Source organism: Galeopterus variegatus, unplaced genomic scaffold (genome assembly GCF_000696425.1).
Source record: "Galeopterus variegatus unplaced genomic scaffold, G_variegatus-3.0.2 Scaffold2524, whole genome shotgun sequence".
Taxonomy (NCBI): Eukaryota; Metazoa; Chordata; class Mammalia; order Dermoptera; family Cynocephalidae; genus Galeopterus; species Galeopterus variegatus.
The window spans coordinates 70,978-78,850 of NW_007728635.1; the positions used below are offsets into that span (position 1 = coordinate 70,978).

General features: G+C 45.6%; 1 long non-coding RNA gene across 1 annotated transcript; it reads right to left on the bottom strand.

Moving 5' to 3' along the window:
• Positions 1-271: 271 nt before the first annotated feature.
• On the bottom strand, positions 272-7,208 carry LOC103598172. Its single transcript, XR_551179.1, has 3 exons — positions 7,143-7,208; positions 5,258-5,409; positions 272-412 (listed from the first exon to the last, which is right to left on the bottom strand). It is a non-coding gene; the product is annotated as an uncharacterized LOC103598172 (long non-coding RNA).
• Positions 7,209-7,873: the final 665 nt, after the last annotated feature.

Sequence of the window (7,873 nt, forward strand, 5' to 3'; positions counted from 1 at the left end):
GGTCTAGGAGCAGCAGATGGTCTGAGTCGAATGTCAGGGTCCCATGATGGACTGGAAACTTCAGCATCACAGACTCTGTGGTCAGCTTCAAGTCCTTGATGTTACCTCGAGGTTGGAGTCCTTACCTCCTAGGGAGAGCTCAGGGATAATAACCTCAGTCAAACATCATAAAAATACCTGACTTCAATTTCTAATTAACGTGAATGCAGTTTTCCTTTAAGTAAGAGGGGCGAGTTTACAAACAGGTTGTCTGCCTCTCTCTTATATCTCCTCTTGTTTGCAGCCATTTAGAGAGGTAAGGAAAACAAGAAACTTAGTGTCAGTCTTTAATTGTAGGTGCAGCCCCTCTGAAGTACATCAACGTAAGAGGCAGTGATTTCATCGCCCGGCAGTCTCTCAATTCTTCTGTTACCTTCAAGGAATTGATAATTATCAGTTTCCAAGTTAAGGGATGACTGAAATGTTCTGCTTGGTCTTAGTTACCCCAAAGATGGTTGTTTTCTGGCTAAGGTCCCTTTCATGGGTGGTAGGAAATTTACATCTCAAAGAGACAACTGAAGGACATGCTGTAGTTTGAATGTCCCCTCCAAAACGTGCTGTAGTTGCCACTGTAACAGTGTTGAGAGGCAGGACGTTTGAGAGGTCATGAGGGCTCTACCCTCACAAATGGATTTATGCCATTTTCATGGGAGTGAGTTAGTTATTGCAGGAGCCGGTTCCTGTTAGAAAGGATGAGTGCGGCCTGACTGCTCTCTGTGTCTCACCATGTGATGCCTTCTGCGATGTCATGACGCACCATGCAGGCCCTCACCAGATGTGTTTCCTCGATCCTGGACTTCCCAGCCTCCAGGACCATGAGCCAAATAAATCTCTTTTCTTTATAAATTACCCAGTCTTTGATATTCTGTTATAGCAACAGAAAAGTACTAAGACAGGACATAAGCTCTTTAAAGAAGTGGTTCAGGGCATATCTGCTTATCGTCAGAGGCCCAGGGCAATTACTATTTACCTTTTTCTTGTCTTTCTCCTTTTTTCGCCCTATGCTCTGGGTCCTCAAGATTTAATGCAGCACGTCTTTGGAATATTTTTTATAAATCATTCCACAGAGGCTTCAGGATTTTTTTCTCACTCTGAGTACATAGTCCAAATGGCTTCTGTCAGGCTCTGAATATTGGCGTCCAACTGGGCCAACTCTTGACCATTTGCAGGAAGGTCTAGAAGAGGGCCTGGCCATTTTTACCTCCGTGAGGAGGGTTTTCTCCTGGAAGCCATTTGGACAACTACAGACCCCACTGCAAAGAATTTATATCCTCTGGACAGCTGCAGATCTGTTAAATTATAGAACCCTTCTACGCCCACTTTTCAAAGATCCTGTCAAATTTAAAGAGCAGCTAGAAGTATTAGTGGCCATCCACAACTACTCACAGAGACCTTGACTGGCTTCTATGGGGTGTTCTTCCCACCATGATTATACTGTAGTTATCTACAAATGTAGGAGGGCCTGGAGCTGATGGCATCTGGTTAGACCCCTCAGAAGGAGACAGAACCATAAGGGACAAGAAAACAAGCCTTGATGCACATTCCTGGGGCCTCTGCCAAAGCTCGTTCCTGGTTATCAGCACTGACATAAGTAACTTATATGTCTCATGCCTGGAGGTCAGGCAGGAGTGATTTCTACAATTCTTGAAAGAAAACAGAAGTTAAAGTGGACAGTTCAATGACTAAGAGATTTTCTGGGGAAGCTGGAGGAGTTTTAGAAATTAAAGGAATCTGTTGAGGAGGTGGGGCCCAGCTTTGAGGAGGGGGATTTGAGACCAGAGATCCAAAGGATCTTCTGGAGGGTCAGGAATAGGGAGTCGAGGGTAAAGGATAGGAAGAAGGTGGAGGAGGGAAATTACAGTGGGTGTGGATTTCAACTTTTGTACTAAGTCCGATTTCTACTTTTGAATCTGGTTAAGGGAGTCTCTTTGGCTATACATGCAGCTTTTCTGCATCCTTTCTTAAATTTGACTCTCTTGTGATAGCTAATTTTATGTGTCTACTTGACTGGGTCATGGAGTGCCCAGGTATGTGGCTAACCAATTATTTTTGAGTGTGTCCATAGGGTGTTTCTGGATTAAATTAGCATGTGAATGTCAGACGCAGTAAAGCAGACTGCCCTCCCTAATGTGAGAGGGCATCATACATTCCTTTGAGGGCATGAAAAGAAGAAAAAGCAAAGGAAGGGAGAATTCACTCTTTCTACCTGCCTATGCGACCTGGGACATTGGTCTTCTCCTGCCTTCAGACTGAGACTTACACCATTTGCTCCCCTGGTTCTCAGGCCTTCAGGCTGAGCTACACCACTGGCTTTCCGGGGTCTCAAGCTTGCAGAGGACAGACTGTGGGACTTCTCAGCCTCCATAATTTCATGAGCCAATTCCTCATAGTAAATCTCTCTCCATCTCTCTCTGTCTCTCTGTCTCTCTCCCCCTCTCTCTCTTTCTCTCTCTCCCTCTCCCCTTCTCTCTGTCTCTATCTCTGTCTATATCTCTATCTCTATCTCTCTCTCTGTATATCCTATTGCTTCTGTTTCTCTGAAAACCCTGACTAATACAGAGTTTGGTACCAAGAGTGGGGTGCTACTGTAACAAATGCCTAAAAATGTGGATGTGACTTTGGAACTGGGTAATGGGTAGAGACTGGAAAAATTTTGAGGTGCATGCTTAAAAAAGTCTGCATTGCCATGAATGGACCATTAAGGGTGATTCTCATGAGGGCTCAGAAAGAAAAGAGGAGAGATTTAGATAAAGATTTCACCTTCTTAGATAATACATAAATAATTGTGTACAGAATGTTGTAGAAATACACATGGTAAAGGCCAATCTGATTAGATCCCAGATGGAAATGAGGGACATGTTATTGGACTATGGGGAAAGGGTGGTCCTTGCTATAAAGTGGCAATGAACTTGACTGAATTGTTCATGTTTTAGTGTTTGGTGGATGACAGAACTTGTGAGTGGTGAAATTGGAAACTTAACTGAGGAGATTTCTAAGCATAGTATACCGGACACCCACCAAAACAAACAAAGAGCAGACCACAGCCTAACAGGGTTTTTGGGGCAGTGGACATCACCTTGGTTCCAACAGGCCAGATGGTGGCCACCTGGTACCATGGGGCTGGGCTGCCTGGAGCCTCAGGGGGCCCATTGCCACCCAACAGAGTCACGAGGAGCCACTTTTGCCTGGCAGAATCACAGGCATGTGCCCCTGCCCAGCAGCGCTGCAGAAGTGGGACCACTGCCTAGTGGATCCAGAGGCAGAGCATCAAGCAGAGAGGATTAATCTTGAGCTTTAAGATCTCATGGCACTTGCTTTGTGAGATTTTGAACTTCCTTGGGATCTGTCACCCATTCCATCTTCCCTATCTCTCCCTTTGGAATGGGAATGTCTATCTCACACCTGCCCTGCCCTTGTATTTCAGAAGCAAGTAACTAGTTTGCCTTCACAGATTCACCTGTGAGATCTGGAGAGTAATTTTGCCTCAGGATGAGTCTCACCCATATCTGATTTAAATGATATTTGGATGAGACTTTGGACTCAGACTTGATATTGGAATGAGTTAAGACTGTCAGGGCTGTATGAATGGAATGAATGTTTTTTGCACGTGAGAAGCACATGAATTTTGGGAAGCCAGGGATGGAATGTTATATGTTCCCCCCAAATTCATATGCTGAAATCCTAATCCCTCACGTGGTGGTATTAGAGGTGGGACCTTTATTAGGTAATTAAAGTTAGATTAGGTCATGAGGGTGTGGACCTCATCATGTGATTAACGCCCTTATAGAAAGAAGAGACACAAAATCACCCCCTCCCTGCATGCATACACCAAGGAAAGGTCATATGAAGATACAACCAAGAAGAGCCCTCATTGAGAGCCCGACCCTGCTGGCACCTGGCTGCTGACCTCCAGCCTCCAGAACTGCAACAACTAGGTGTTTGTTGTTTAAGTCACTCAGGTTATGGTAATTTGTTATATTGGCCCAAAGTGACTAAGACAACTCCCATGTGTACCAGTTGTGTATTTGTTTAGGACGAAAGCTCTCTAAAGATCCTTTCAGGAGCCGGCCCGGTGGTGCACTGCTACAGTGCGCCGCTTGGGAGTGCGGCGGCGCTCCCGCCGAGGGTTCGGATCCCACATACAGACCGGTTCCCGCTCACTGGCTGAGCGAGGTGCAGGCGCAGCACAGAGGGTTGCGATCCCGTTGCCGGTCCTGATCCGGTACGGGGGCAACACTGAGGGTTGCGATCCATTGCCAGTCACAAAAAAAAGACAAAAAGGAAAAAAAAAAAAAGATCCTTTCAAATATAAAAGCTTTTCAAACCAAAGGATATCTCCAGAGGTATACCTTTTCTAAATGTGACTCAGAACCAATAAGCCTTTTTATGGCTGAACCGTGTGTGCAAGAGGTGTCCCCAAAGAGGGTACAAAAATACAGACCCCATGATCCAAAGTTATTCCCAAAGATAGCCAAAGAGAAAGAAAGCAAAGACCCTCGCCACCACAGGCGATGAGAATGGTTTGTGAAAACTTGTGTCTCCAGTGTCCCACCAAAGTGAGATGCTTCCAGTCACACGAACCCGCTAATCCATGACTTCTGGCAAGTGATAATGAGAAGGAACTCTTTTAGTTGATAAAGCATCAAGAGAAAGATGACAAGGGCCCCTTATGGGCTGAGACCCCTTACTTAGACAGACTCCTCCAAGAGCTGGCGCAGTCAGGCAGAGGTGTTGCTGTGTGCTCGAGTCTTAGGTTCCTGGCCTGACACCTGCCCACCTCCAGACACAGGCAGAAAACCAGAGAGAATGCTGTCACTGAACCCCAGCCAAGCTCTCGGGACACAACCCGAGAGTGTCAACCGGGTTTGTTTGTTTGTTTGTTCGAACAGATGTGGTTCAGTGAGAACTGTAAACTCAACAGTCTGAGGCCAGTTGGAACCACAGGCTTATGAGAACCAGTGCCTGCGCTCTAACCTGTGATTCCCCTTCTTAAGACAAGTGACAGAGCAGACAGAGAGGAAGGAAACTAGTGGCTATGCCTAGGAGGGAAAGGATCAAAACAGATGAGTACTCTAAACCAAGTTCACGAGAGTCATACGACCCAAAGAACTAGTTCTTACAAATGTTTTTTCCTGCTAATCTAGAGAGGCTTCTACCGCCCTCACTCACCTGGATTCTGAGCATCAATGTGGGAGGCTCATGGGGTAAGAATTCTTACCTTTGCCAGCAGGTCAGATGTTCCAAGATCTCAGCTGCAGCCTCCGGACTGAGCAGGAGTCCCAGCCTTCCCTGTAGTTATTAAAACTGTCTAGGAGGAAAAACTTTTCATCTGTCCCCTTATGTTCTGTACCTGGAGCCCTGCAAATTAAACTAAAAAAAAAAAAAAAAAAAAAAACACCACAGATTAATAGGAGAAAATGCATACAATTTATATTGATACTTATATGCATGGGAGTTCATAGAAAAAAAAAGTGAAACTCAGAAGCTTATATACCATTGCAACAAAGGAAAGGGGGTTTGGGCTTCAAGGAATGAGACAGATTATGGGAAAGTGACTAGGAAATATAAACTAATAGAAGATAAGGGTTATTTTAGTAAGTTTTTAAAATACAGACTCATCTTGATGCCAACTCTCCATCTCCTGTGATTAGAGGTGATCTTCTCTTCTTGGTATGGGAGAGGGGGCCCTTCACAAAGGGAATTTTTGCCCTGCATTTAGGCAAAAAAGGGGAGGGCAGAGAACTCTACAGCATCTGCTGACTCTTAATTGCCTTCAGCTCAAAATAATATTTATGCTAAAGTGGGATATTTTGGGGTGGCATATTCAGGACCCTTAATATGTGAAGCACTCAGCACCATTCCTGGCCATATTGAGTGCTCATATGAAATGTTTGTTATTATTTTTAAGTTTACTATAGTTAGGTTCTGAGCGAGGTGCTGGAGTTACCTATAATAAGACATCCTTCCTGACCTCAAGAAGTTTACAATTTGAAACAAAGAGAGACAAACCTGTGCACAAACAGGTATATAAGGCTATCAATCATCAGTGCCATAAAAACATAATAACCAAAGACTGGGGGTACAGAGAGGAGAAATTTATTATGTTGGGGCACAGGGACTCCAGAAGGTTTTGCTGGAGAGGTTTCATCTGAGCTGTATCTTGAAGGATGAGTTAGTATTTAGATAGAGGAAGAGACGCGTTCTAGGCAGAGGAAACCGCATGAACAAGAACACTGTGTCATCATGAGAGTGTGTAGTAAATTCAGGTACGACATTCCAGATTCATAGCTCATTTTAGAATCAATGAAAAATATAAGGCAAAGGAGGAAAACAGTTTCCCTCTCAAGGATCACTGATCTGCAAAGCTTGTACATAACAAGTACACAGCATTAACTGCAGTTTCATATTCCTGAGGCAGTGGGGAGAAGATCAACCCCTAGGCTATGACAGAAAGGAGTCATCCTGGGGCCCATGGCTGGAGGGTGTGTGTGATCCATCCTCGCCAGGATCTGGGGGAGCCGGAAGCTCACTTGCATCTGCCTAGGCTGACTAGCTAGCTGCGCGCGGCACTAGGAGCTGAGCTTTGCGCTCTCCGACGGACTTGGCTGTGCAGCACATGGGAAGCTGCACCTGTGCTGGGGTGCAGGGCGTGCAAAAATGACATAATTGTTGCAACAGGCCCCGAAAAGCCCTGAGCATCGGACTCCGTAGGCCACAACTTCATCTTCTTCAGCTCTTACAGAACGCACAAGCTTGCAAACCAACAGATGTGTGCATAAACCTCAGTCTTCCCCAGTGGCATCCCCAGTGCTCCTATTGATCCCGGTGGCTGGAGAATCTTTATAGAAGCACAGGATGTGAGAAAACGGACCCGTGCGGGGAGAGGAGGACAGCAGCGAAAGCCCAGCCCCCTCCTCACCTCAGCCCCCGGGGAGGGCTGTCTGTGCTGCCACCTGGTGGCTGGCCACAGGTCTGCACCCGCCTCCTGACGGGTGCAGGGCCACGTGAGGAGCCCAATGGGGCCAGAAGTCAGCGGGTTGTGTAAGAAAACCACGGGGCCACCACTCCTGACACTTCAGAGGTTCTTGTCCCTGGTCACATACCAAAGATGACCTCTGTTGTCTTTTGGCTTGAAATAACCTCCAAGTGTATTTCTCCATTGCCTCGGAAGACACACATTTCAGCCTGTGGACAAGCATGAGCTTTTGCTTGGCTAGGGTCACTGTCGACATTTAGTGCTTGGCATGGGTGTTATTCTCTGTTCCTGCGTGGGACCCTGACGGATCTCTGGCCAGCTGCAAGGTCAGTGCAAAAAAGTAAGGAAAACAGTGACAAGACAGTAGTCAGTCTAGGCTCCTGGTTTTTTATTTTTAAAAAATATAATGCCATTTGTGCACACCCATGTTCATAGCAGCATTATTCACAACAGCCAAGAGGTGGAAATAACCCAAGTGTCCATCAGCAGATGAATGGATGAACAAAATGTGGTCTATACGTACAATGGAATGTATAAATGTATATAAATGTATATACATACCATGCAGTACTGTTCAGTGTTAACAAGGAAGGACATTCTGACACATGACACAGCATGGATGAGCCTTGAGGACATTATGCTCAGGGAAATAAGCCAAACACAGAGGGACAAATACTGTATGATTCCACTTATATGAGACACCTGGAGTATTCAGATTCATAGAGACGGAAAACAGAAGGGTGGTTACCAGGGGCTGGAAGAGGGAGATATGGGGAGTTACTGTTGAATGGGTGCAGAGTTTCAGTTTGGGAAGATAAAATAAGTTCTGGAGATCTGTTGCACAACAGTGTGAACATA